The sequence below is a fragment of the Schistocerca americana genome, chromosome X (assembly GCF_021461395.2).
Source record: "Schistocerca americana isolate TAMUIC-IGC-003095 chromosome X, iqSchAmer2.1, whole genome shotgun sequence".
Lineage (NCBI taxonomy): Eukaryota > Metazoa > Arthropoda > Insecta > Orthoptera > Acrididae > Schistocerca > Schistocerca americana.
Genome location: NC_060130.1, coordinates 926,795,543 through 926,808,416, shown reverse-complemented (window position 1 = coordinate 926,808,416; position 12,874 = coordinate 926,795,543). Strand labels below are relative to the sequence as shown.

The window sequence follows — 12,874 nt, the reverse complement described above, 5'->3', positions numbered from 1 at the left end:
AAGTTCGAATTTCCTGGACTAGCATTTCCCTAGCTGCTCTTGACATTCACCTAGATATCTGCTCAATCTTCCAGATTAAACAGAATTCTCATTGTCCTCTCTATGCCAGATTTCCAGTTCTCGCAACTTCTCCCCTTCCTTTACCAACAGCTTTGCCTTCCTCTTCCTTTACAAACCATTCACTTACAAAAACGCATATCATCCTAGAATCAACAAATCCTACTTCTCATGCGGTCCTAATCCTGATGCAGATAGTTCTCCTGCGTCGTCCTTAATATCAAATATTAATGGAAGACGTGAGTTTTTGCTATGTAATCATCAAGAAAATCAGGCTATTATTTTTATAAAAAATCTTAGAGGGAGACTTTTTTATTTTTTAACTTACAAACCACACATAATTTCACACTTCTTTTATGTTTCTATTTACGACCTCTATAACCGAATAATGGATATACGCGTTGCCCTAGATAACTCGACAGAACTGAAAATGCTACTTCATATGAACGTGATAAAATAGATTGCTATAGACAATTGTAGTCCCTCTAACACGCACAAGTGATCTATCACATAGTACTTAGTACTTAATGTCCCAATGATTCACTTACAAACCGGTGACCCTTCAAAGATTTAGCAACTTACTTGCTCTGCAGCACAAAACTATTATCGATAAGCAGACCGCTTAGTAATCATGACGCTATCGTATCGATCATGCTTGCATGATTTCTAAGAGTCGCTGAGAAAACAAAACGTACCTCCTAGTGTGCGGGCGAGTCCATTCATGTGGACTTCGCGCAAGCCTGTTCACAGTTAAATGCACCCGCGTGATATTGCGCCGCAGGCTGGAGCCATTTAAGCAGGCCTTTTAACTCATCAGCACTCATTCTTGGTAGCACTGCTGACAATGTGTGTCTGAAATCATCGCCGAGAGGCACTCAAGTGTCGATTGTTGTCTGGTGTGTCGTATATGTACCACTTATCATTGTTCTTTACTATGTTTCGAACTGAGCTCTGTGTGTGGTTTGATTCGATTGGACTGGAGTATGGAGGTAGCAGTCTTATCTCAGGCAACAACGTCGCTGGTACCCATGATGACGCCACAGAAATCAGTATCTTACATTGGTTTCTCAATTTTGCTAATACCACTTGTGGTGACATAATTATCGATAAATAAAGACAATCACTGAAATAATGTAATATACAATATCTTTTTTATTATTGTGTCTGTCTTCCCTTCCTTTAACTTACTTCCATGTGGGTGAATTTCTGTATTGTTTCCTGCTTTATGTATTTGCAAGTGAGCAATAATAAACTGCAATATTTCACTGTTAGCACTTTTAGCACGAGGATGAAATGTCGCATCCCCTGGCCTACGCAATCACCAGATCTCAATATTATTGAACCGTTTTGGGCTACTTTGGAGAGAAGGGTGCTTGAGCACTCTCCAGATTTATCATAGATACCTGAACTTGTCACAAGTTTGCAGGAACAATGACATAAAATTCCCTTGAAAACCATACAGGGCCTGCAGTTATCCATTTCGAGATGATTGGATGCTGTTTTGAACGCCAGTGGGATCCATATACTGTATTAGGCATTGTAATGTGTTACGTTTTTGGTGTTCCCATTTTTTGCCCACTCCCTGTATATGCCGCAACAGCCAGACCTGTGGTTCAAAATGCTGCAATTTTCGTTACTGTCTCTGGATAACAGTTTTCAGTTTGCACTAAACATTGGTGCTTTGGACACTCAGATTCGTTCATTATTGTCTGAGATTATTCACAACACAACCACTGTGTGAAAAAAATGAACAGCTGAAAAACCAAGTGTTTCGTTGTCTTCGGAACTCAAGAGACTATGAATTCAACAAGTGCCATATAGTGAGGTTACAGGCAACACATTCCCATTAGAATTTTAGCATAACCTTCGAACATTGCTTACAGAAGCTGAAATTTCGCATGTGGTTTAATCAACTGCCATTCGCAGTTCAAAGTGCCGTGAGTTCTATAATAGCACAGATTTGTCTTCGCAGTTAAACAACGCTGACAATGTTCGCAGTATTTTACAACGTGGCTGCTTAGGTGTGGCCAGTGAATTCAACACTAAACTGGAGAGACTACTCAAAGGCCTCTTTGAGTAGAAAACCGTGACGAGCTTTGGTGGAGCTTCCATATTGTAAAGGGGCATTCGTAGCTTTACTGCTTGCGAATTTAGAGTGGCTGTGACGGATTATATCATTTAAAAAGAACTAGGGAACTGATGACCTCAGATGTTAAGTCCCATAGTGCTCAGAGCCATGTTTTTTGTTTAGTGATCTTATTTGTACTAAGAGTGCTTCCACCGCCCTGAGTGGAATGCATAAGTTCTGAATGATGTTTACCAACCTGCAGTCCTCCGTAGTTGTTGTGCTCTGTACAGTAAACAGAACGTAGGTTGTGATTCCGTTATCTTCAGGCTGTCATAAACTGTTATCGAGGAACTGGTGCTGTATAAATAATTCGCTTTTGAAATGGTTTGTTTAAACGGAATGTCACTCGCTTCTTACTAGCAGAATACGAGAATCTGCGCCATTATAGTCCACTTTACGAATCGCAAATAATTTCCATTCTTCACAATAGTTGGTTGATTTGGTGGAGGGGAGCAAACAGCGAGGTCATTGTTCCCATCGGATTAGGGAAAGATGGGGAAAAGTCGGACGTGCCCTTTCAAAGGAACCATCCCAGCTTTTGCCTGAAGCGATTTACGGAAATCACGGGAAACCTAAATCAGGATGGCCGGACGCGGGTGTGAACCGTCGTCCTCCCGAATGCGCCATTCTTCACAATTTCACATAGAATAAACAAAATAATGAACTTCGTGTTTGTGTAACTCCTATCAGACTAATTCTCAATTACATATCCAAAGAAAACGGAAATTGCTAATTAAGTTCTTATATGATACCGACCGCGGCACACGACACAGGGTATCTGTTGGGCTGCAAAATGTCTGATAAGTAAGAGTCTGGAACATCGAGGAACTAGGATAGTATTATAGTGGTCAAGAAACTGTGGCAGTTATTAAAGCCTTGATCTAATGATAGCTTATGGGGCCTAGAGGTGGTAGGATGGGATAATGTAAGCGAGTTGGAGAGAGGGGTATGGGGCGTTCATGTTGGTACTCGTTTATGTGCGGCAGCAGATCGACGTTGGAGAAGATTGGGAAGAAAATGGGGCTTTTGTATTTTAATGCGATGTTCATACGTGGTTGAGTCACTAGAGCGAATGTTGTTCACACAAAGATATCTTCAAATAGATCGAATGAGTTGCTTTGGTGATTAAAACACTGGAGACATATCCAGAATCCGGGAAAACAAATTCGTCTTAGGCGATCCTGATTCCCTAAGTCACTTGAAGCGAATGCTAGGATCATTTGGATAATGCGGACAGCACCATTTGTTGCAGTACTATCTGAATCCCACCAGTCTAATCTCCTAACGCCCCATCCACTTCCTCACTTCTTCATGGATTTCCAGAAGGATTCCATCTTGCGCAGACAAGCGTGGCACACCACAGTGGATGTAGCCACTGTACACGTTTGCTGGCAGCGGTGGTGACGAGAATGTACAGTCGCAATAAGACCTAGCTCCGGGCGGCCACTTGGATTTACCGTGAGGCAAGACTATCGTATTTGGCGTTATGGACAGTGACACAAAGGACTGTTACAAACCGGGTACTTCCAGGACAGCTCCGAACCAGATTCCCTGTAGCGTCGATTCCACTGATCCTAAACCACTGTCATTTGCGACTTCAGTGGTGTCAAACGAGAGGTCATTAGAGGACTTGCTAGAGGTTTGTTGTCTTTTCTGATGACCGCTGGTTCCGCCTCTGTGCCAGTGATGGCCGTGTGTTGGTTAGGAGGAGGCAAGTTGATGGCCTGTAAGCAACCTGTCTGAAGCTACATACATCATAATTATAGGATTTCTGTCATCAATCCTCTTTACCAACGAAACAACCTCTACCAGAACTGACATCATCAATCTGCATAACTGTCTTTTGTGCGCTGCAGACAATCTTCGGGGAACAGTTGAGGTGTCTCACCAGCATCGGTTCAGCATCAATGTGTGGGCACGGATTTTTGGCGTCCACATACTTGGACCGGTTATTGTTCTGCAATGTCTCGACGGGGAAACGTAAGTGGACTTACTGCAGTGTACTCTGTCGGGGCTGCTTAAGAATGTGCCTTTGGTAATATGACAGGTTATGTGGTTTCTGCATAACGGAGCATCACCCCACTTCCACAGTGAGACGATATTCGGAGAGAGGCCTGAATGTGCGAATGAATGCGGCAATCCATGATGCGACGTGTGAACACGTGTTTTGCATCCCATGGAGGCCACGTTGAACATCTGTTGTGACGTGGATGCGATGCAGCTCTGTAATGTGTTCCGTGACGACTTGTTATCGTTGCACACACACCGTCCATTTCCGGACACATGTTCATAGGACCTTTTTTCTTCTATTTACACTCAGGAATCCGTCCCTGCAGTTTGTCGGTTTTGTTAAAGTTCACCCTGTATATTCCTGACCATTAAAATTGCAGCACCTTGAAGACGGTAGCAAATAATTCGCATTTCAGTGCAACCACACAAAATACTTTGGAGAATTGCTATATTGATTCTATATAGAAAGAAGAATTATGCACTGGGTTTCTTATTCAATATGGCATTTTAAGTTGGCTGTTTATCAGAAGATCATGTTAGGCCTCATGCTGAAGTGAAAAAGTGTTGTTTTCGCCACTTACATGTCAATCGCGCAGTGATCCGGCCTTACTGCCACACACATGCGATATTTTCAGGGCGTACTGCAAATGACCGCTATTGATTGGTAGGAATTGTCTCGGCGTGTGTCAGGATGGGCTCGAGTCCAACCTTAGGTGTCTAGTGTTCTTTTTATTGGCTTGGAAGATTGGGCTGACGTTGTTGAAATCTGCAGGCAAACAAACAGTTACTTATTTAACCCATTAAAGTGAAACGTCAGTCGGATGGGTTCCCATCTCTGGCGCCTACTGTGTGTCAATCAGCGCCGCAAGCTGTACTGACACAGCCCTGAGGTCGCTGCCGCCAACGTCGCCCCACGAACGAGCATTGCCTGACTGCCCAGGTCCTTAGTAGCCAACACTCTGATGCTACCTTTTCGGACGTCCGCGCCCTGTACAACTGGTGGGGGGAGGGTGGGGAGGGAGGAGAGGGGAGGGACGGACGCAGCCTGACATATTTACAGTGACAGCTATCTTCATTGGTCTTACCACGCTACGGACCGGCGGTAACGTTAGATTTCTTCACCTCAGACACAGATGTGGTGTAGCACACGGTCAGCACCATCAGAAGCGACCGGATTTTCGAGCAAATGCATATTTTTTTCTGTTATTCGACACGTATGCTTTCTGGATAATATGTTCGATTTTCTTGTTTTCTTACGTTTTGTGCATTTTTTATAGTGCACATAAACGGATATTTTGTCTGTTTTGTGAATAAGCATAATATTTTCGGAAATCTTTAATTGTTTCAAATTAAAATACTTATTCTCTACAAAATATGGATTTTTTGATTATGTCCTCACTTATTCGGTTAATATGAAAGCTTATTTTTATGTATTTATTTATGATGTTCATTTTTTCCCATTCGCTGCTAGGAGTTACCCTTTGCACTTGCTCTCGTAGTACGTGGCCATGGTTGCGAGACCTCCCTGGTTTCCCTGCAGAGTTGCACCAACATGAATATTAAGGGACTACTCGGGACTGTGTCTTTTGGACCTTATAACACGAACGTGCAGTGAAACACACTAATGTTACCCTCTGAGAGGATTTTGAAGTTCGACCGCGCGCGTGTCTAATGGACAAGGGTATCGGAATATAATAGACTGATTTTGATGAAATTAACAAAAAAATACCAAACAGACTGTAACCTTGGGAGTTAATGAAAGTGGTAAAATAATAAAAGAATGAAAAAAAATGAACGGTCGCCAGCCCAATTAGGCACATTAATTTGTAAATATACACACTTCAAAAAAAGTTTTGCATCACCCCGGTTCGTAGAACTCCTGAAGATAGACACTGACTGTGGATATTGTATCACAGGTACAGTCCCTATGACTGTTCAGAGATGTCACTAAACACACTCAAAGATATAAACAACCATGCATGAGCAGCGCCTATTAGACGGAGGGAGTCCGACAACCGATCACTTCCAGTTATTCCACCAGGATGGAGGTACACGGCTCTTATTGTCTGTAGTTCAACCATGCCTAGACTGACGACCTGACCTCGCTCAGGCCGCCCAAGGGCTACTACCGCAGTGGATGACCGCTACTTGCGGATTATGGCACGGAGGAACCCTGACATCAACGCCATCATGTTGAATAATGCTTTTCGTGCAGCCACAGGACGTCGTATTACGACTGAAACTGTGCTCAATAGGCTGCACGATGCGCAACTTCGCTCCTGATGTCCATGGCGAAGTCCATCTTTGCAACCACGACACCATGCAGCGCGGTACAGATGGGCCCAACAACATGCCGAATGGACCGCTCAGCATTGGCATCACGTTCTCTTCACCAATGAGTGTCGCATATGCCTTCAACCAGACAATCGTCGGAGACGTGTTTGGAGGCAACCTGGTCAGGCTGAACGCCTTAGACACACTGTCCAGCGAATGCAGCAAGGTGGAGGTTTCCTGCTGTTTTGGGGTGGCATTATGTGGCGCCGACGTTCACCACTGGTGGTCATGGAAAGCGCCGTAACAGCTGCACGACACGTGAATGCCATCCTCCGACCGATAGTGCAACCATATTGGCTGCATCTTGGCGAGGCATTCGTCTTCATGGACAACAATTCGCGCCCCCATCGTGCACATTTTGTGAATGACTTCCTTCAGGATAATGAGATCGCTCGACTAGAGTGGCCACCATGTTCTCCAGACGTGAACCCTATCGGACAGGCCTGGGATAGACTCGAAAGGGTTGTTTATGGACGACGTGACCCACCAACCACTCTGAGGGATTTACGCCGAATCGCTGTTGACGAGTGGGACAATCTGGACCAACAGTGCTTTGATGAACTTGTGGATAGTATGCCACAATGAATACAGCCTTGCACCAATGCAAGAGGACGTGCTACTGGATATTAGAGATACTAGTGTGTACAGCAATGGGACTACTGCCTCTGAAGGTCTCTCTGTATGGTGGTACAACATGCAATGTGTGGTTTTCATGAGCAATAAAAAGGGCGGAGATGATGTTTATGTTGATCTCTATTCCAATTTTCTGTACAGGTTCCGTAACTCTGGGAACCGAGGTGATACAAAATTTTTGAGAAAATTGAGTATTGTTGCAGTTAATTTTGATAAGATTTCCCTTTGAATAGCAAACAGGATAAAAAACTGACACAGTGCACTCTATATTGTGTAGCTGAAGTTACCAGTAACACACACACCAGTAAATTATGGGGAACAAATTGGCACCACGTTCATACTAATGACAGTCACACTAAAGATCATTGCTTTATCAGATACTGAAATGTCACTGCATGAAGTGCAGAACTAAATTTGGACATAAGGGGCTTCTATCTTGAGTGACATGAAAAACGCAAATAAAGGTTAGCAATATCATAAATACACTGTTTAAGTTCCTCTACATATAGTAGTTTTTGTTAGTAACAGTAATAGTTAAATTTTTCTTAATAGGTGGAGGATGTGTGTGTGTGTGTGTGTGTGTGTGTGTGTGTGTGAGAAATTTTATGGGACTTAACTGCAAAGGTCATCAGTCCCTAAGCTTACACACTACTTAACCTAAATTATCCTAAGGACACACACACACACACACACACACACACACACACACACACACACACACACACCCATGCCCAAGGGAGGACTCGAACCTCCGCCGGGACCAGCCGCACACTCCATGACTGCAGCGCCTTCAAACCGCTCGGCGAATCCCGCGCGGCGTGGATATGACGGGGACCCATAAACTAGTACAGTTTCACTAGTCAAAGTTCTTTGTTTATTCCAGTAGTAAAGACTAACTCTAAAAGCTAATCATTCACTTCACTTGGAGTAGTTCATAAATTACTTTGCAAGACAATAAAGTACAACACTGGGTTTAATTAACTTAAAAAAAGGAACCTTTCATGATGGGTTCCAAAAATACACCTTCTTTAAAATTGTGCATAATTTCTCTTCTAACAATACTATCGTAAATCTGTTCATTAAAGCTTTATATGTACTTGAACTTTAATTACCTGTGAAGCAGGTACTCTTTCCAACAATATTTACACAATCTTGCGCTGTAATCCTACAAAATTATACTTTATAATAAACTAAGGATTCTGTAGCAAAAGCCTATCCACCTTTACTTTTGTGGTTTTAGCTTTAACTTTCGCTACTCCTATTACTTTAGACAAAAAACCACTTTCAAACACATGAATGCAAGAATTGTTCATATAAATCAGGATACTCGATTTTTAGTAACACGTAGGTGAGGACCCTGCGTAGGTTCGTGATCAGGATTGAAAATATTGTGCCGGACACGAATTTGTTTCGTATGGTTATTACTGAAACAGCATATAAATTAACTGGCCCATGCCCATATACATTACTTAACTGAGTGTATGAAGTTTGTGAAGCAGTGGCGAAGATTGGTGGCAGGTGACATGGCGGCTAACTGTACTCACGGCTCTTGATGTACGAATGCTCTATAAAGTCTCTTCTTGGCGTCGGATTTTCAACTTATTAGAGCCATTCCATGATGCCGCGAATACCAAATAATAGTCAGATCCTCATCCGAGGCAAATCCCTTATAATGCAGCTTCCAATTACCTCTTTTAGCACCGTCTAAGTGTACCGTGCTGAAGCTAGCCACATACTGCGTACCTTTCACACGAAGGAGGTGCCCTGTTCGACCACCAACCCCACCCTTTACATCGCGCCATACCACCTTCGTTGCGGAAGGACTTTCCTACAGCGTTTACATGTTACAAATACAATTGCCCTAAGCATGAAGCAGGTTTTAACAAACATATTCTATTATATAAACATATTCATATTATAATAATTTAAAATTTCAACATATTCTTTTGCTTCTTTCATATATACATTACAAAACTCTAATTTTCTTACCATAGATCAAGGAGTTTAAACAACAATGAATACACACTTCACAAATTTCAGATACACAGTTACATAAAATAAACCTACTCCTAACCGATGTAAGTATTACAAGCTGCTTAATATGTAACACATAGCAACAGCTTTAATATTATTATTTAATTTGAATACGATTTTTTAAAAGTGTTTCAATTCATAATGTTCATAACATTTGAATCAATACAACACTAAACTGCAAATGATTCATTTTCGGAACGAATGTAAGACGTCAATCCACAAAAGTGGTCCCATCCAGATGTTGTTAGGTGAATGTTCTAACAGTTCTTTTTCGTAGTTTTCTTTTGATTTGTGCGAAACCGTTTTGCTGTCAGATATTCTGCTGTGGAAATTAACTAACCTAGTTCTGAGAAATTTCACTGAGAAGCATACAGGGTGTAAAATGTCAGACGAATCGACAATAGGTAAAAAATACGTACAGCAGTGCTACGACCAGACCATTAAAAAAATAAGGGATCTAATTCAAAATAATTTTATAAGGGTGTCAATCGACGGAACACACAGCTGTGAGGGACGGTTTATTTCAAATATTGTAATTGGTTCCCTTGACTAAAATGTACGATCTACGCCGTATGTACTCGCCATGGATCAGTTTCAAATGACAAATAACTCCACAGTTTCCTCATTTTTTATCGCTTGTATAAATTTACTATGGCCATATGACATTCAGTATGAGCATGTACAACTGTTTGTGACTGGTGCAGCAAGTTAAATGATCAAAGCTGGTACTGCTCTCAAAGTTATATTTCCCATCATGATACATTTGATTTGTCTTTCTCATGGGTTACATCACATAGTTGAAACTATTCGTGCAAATTTTCATCCTGCTGACAAATTGTTGTCTGCTTTGAAGAAGATGTAAAAGCATCTTATAGAAAACAAGCCTTCAAAGCAGCAGCACTTGACGTTCCGCTGCCACCAGAACCAATCATAAGGCGCTGGGAGACATGTTTGCCTGCAGTAATTTACTACACCGAAGATTTAGAAACTGTTAGGAACTCGTTTCTACATTTGATCGTAAAAATGCAGCATCAGTTCAAACTGTCCAAGATGTTCTGAACACCCCAGGAATAGTAGCTGATCTTACATATATATCTGCTCATTTTTCTCATCTTCCCACGGCAATTGTTTCTATGGGGACAGGCAGTTCTCTTCGTGATTTATTGTGTTCAAAAACGCAGTCTCTAAACTTGATTCTGCTCCTGGGAGAGTTAGTTAAATAGTGAAGCAAAAAGTTCAAAATATACTTCCAAAAATCCAGAATACGAACAAATTTGTGAAATCGAAGAAACTTTAACCGATAAGTGCATCGAACTTCCGAGCAATACATCGCTAACAGGGAACAAACAGCCGATTCTGTACATGCACCTTTAAGTTCCTGTGAAGCAGAGAAGTTTCTCCTCCTACAAGCACATTTTGCGAGGCAACAACTCACTTTCGAACATCTGGAACATACAGTTATTGTGAACTGTGACAGAAGGGAGGAGGAAACATAACTGTGAGCACAATAGCTTTCTGTAAATTAATATAAAGTACTAGTTTTCTTGCATGTTTTGTTAACGTTTCTTTGTGCATCATTCACAGGCATTTACATATGTTCTATTTGTACTAAAACGATATCAATTCAGTGTTTATATCATTTCACGCGAACAGTTTACGTGCATACTTTATGTGCGTAATTAAATTTTTTGGTGCATAAATGCATACACATTTAAGGGATTATTACTGCCTGAAAATCTGGCAACTCAGTCTACAAGGCCGGGTCGGAGGTTGGCGTACCGGGAGACGCCGTGACGGTGTAATTGCCGCCCTCGCCATGGAGACTAGCAGCATCAAAGTCTAATAAACAAACAGCAATAAAGGATTTCTTGTATCCAAGGATTGCCTTGTCTGCTGTACTTGCAACCTTATTCGGTACAGAATCACCGCTCACACTAGCCATCCTAGACACCCTGTTGTAATTGGTGTCAGAAGCGGGATTCCGTTACAATGGCCGGCCGAAGTGGCCGAGCGGTTCTAGGCGCTACAGTCTGGAACCGCGCGACCGCTACGGTCGCAGGTTCGAATCCTGCCTCGGGCATGGATGTGTGTGATGTCCTTAGGTTAGTTGGGTTTAAGTAGTTCTAAGTTCTAGGGGACTGATGACCTCAGAAGTCCCATAGTGCTCAGAGCCATCCGTTACAATGCGAATACGGAATCAGTGAATCCAACAGCGCCATACTCATCGCCATGAAGGACTTTAACGGCCCCACACGACTAGCGCCAAAGAAAACATACAGTATATCGTTTGCCCTGCCGTGCAGTATCGTATAGCCACCTCGCATACCTCGAGCCAGGAAATAGTATTGCTTGCAGCAAGAGAGGTTTCTATACGACAGTGGTATGCATAACGACAGCAGCGGATACACGAGTAGCGCAGCGCCATCTTTTAGAACGACTCCCATTTCTTCGTACAGCATCACAACAGACGAACTTCCAAGGAGACCGATATCATTTGTCATTGTCATGTGGGCCCAGCTGTTAGTGTAATGGTATGAGTTGCCGTTAGGCATTTAACATGTTCATCTCTGCTCCGCACAATTAGTAACTTGAACAGAAGGCGTTACTTTTTAGACGATTAAAGACCAGTGGATGTGCTCTATCTTCGAGATCTCCATGAAGTTATCTTTTACCGAGGTAACGCAAGTCCGTATACTGGCCGTACTGTCCTGACCTACCTCGATATAGACGAAATTCGACTGTTGTCCTGGCCAGCGTATCTTTCAGGTCTCTCACCCACTGAAAATATGGGTTGCCGAGAAACTGATACGCCATCACGCGCCTGCGCTGCGGCAGATGAAGTCTGACATAGAGCAGAAGCAATATGCCTGTAATCAAAGTTCGGTTCGACTCGATCCCCAGACAAGTTTAGAGCCATTATTCTGCCAGAGGTGGCAGTTCTGCCTACTAAACTTCGCATCCTGTATATCCCCAAATCACGCACAAATTAAATCATTTATTCTCCCCACTATACAGTAAATGAACAGTAAATAAAATTTCATTATTTTACGTTCTTCCTGCTGTTGCAATTTTAATAGCCAGCAGTGTATATACGTAATCTTCCTCATGTCAAGTGTTCGAACATTATCCAAATTTTGATCTTAAATAGCTCTTGGCCAACAACTGCGAATTCACTTAACATGTTCGTAGAGGATAATTTGCATATTGTCCACGTTAGAATCCACTTCATAAATTTCCTCGTCTCATTGAACGAAAGGCTGCTCTTCTATCAGTCTGAATAATACGATCCCATCGCTATATGTTTTTCATCTGCGAAGTGGCCGTCTGCTATAAGAACACCGCATAGCAGATTGTATATAAGAAGATATTTCGTTACTTTATTCCCTGATTTTGGGGACAGCTGTGTATGTTACACTTACATGTTGCAATGGCATTGCTCTGCGCGGAATTTTCTGATTAACAAAATACTGGAACACTTATTGCAGGCAGCCAGCCGCTGTGGCCGAGCGGTTCTAGGCGCTTCAGTCCGGGACCGCGCTGTTGCTACGGTCACAGGTTCGAATCCTGCCTCGGGCATGGATGTGTGTGATGTCCTTAGGTTAGTTACGTTTATGTAGTTCTAAGTCTAGGGGACTGATGGCGTCAGATGTTAAGTCCCATAGTGCTTAGAGCCATTTG

General features: G+C 42.4%; 1 protein-coding gene across 2 annotated transcripts in view; it reads left to right on the top strand.

Moving 5' to 3' along the window:
• Window positions 1–12,874, top strand: part of LOC124555390 (sodium-coupled neutral amino acid transporter 9-like) — a 354,431-nt gene that overhangs the window by 149,931 nt on the left and 191,626 nt on the right. The gene's annotated exons all lie outside the window — the stretch shown is intronic.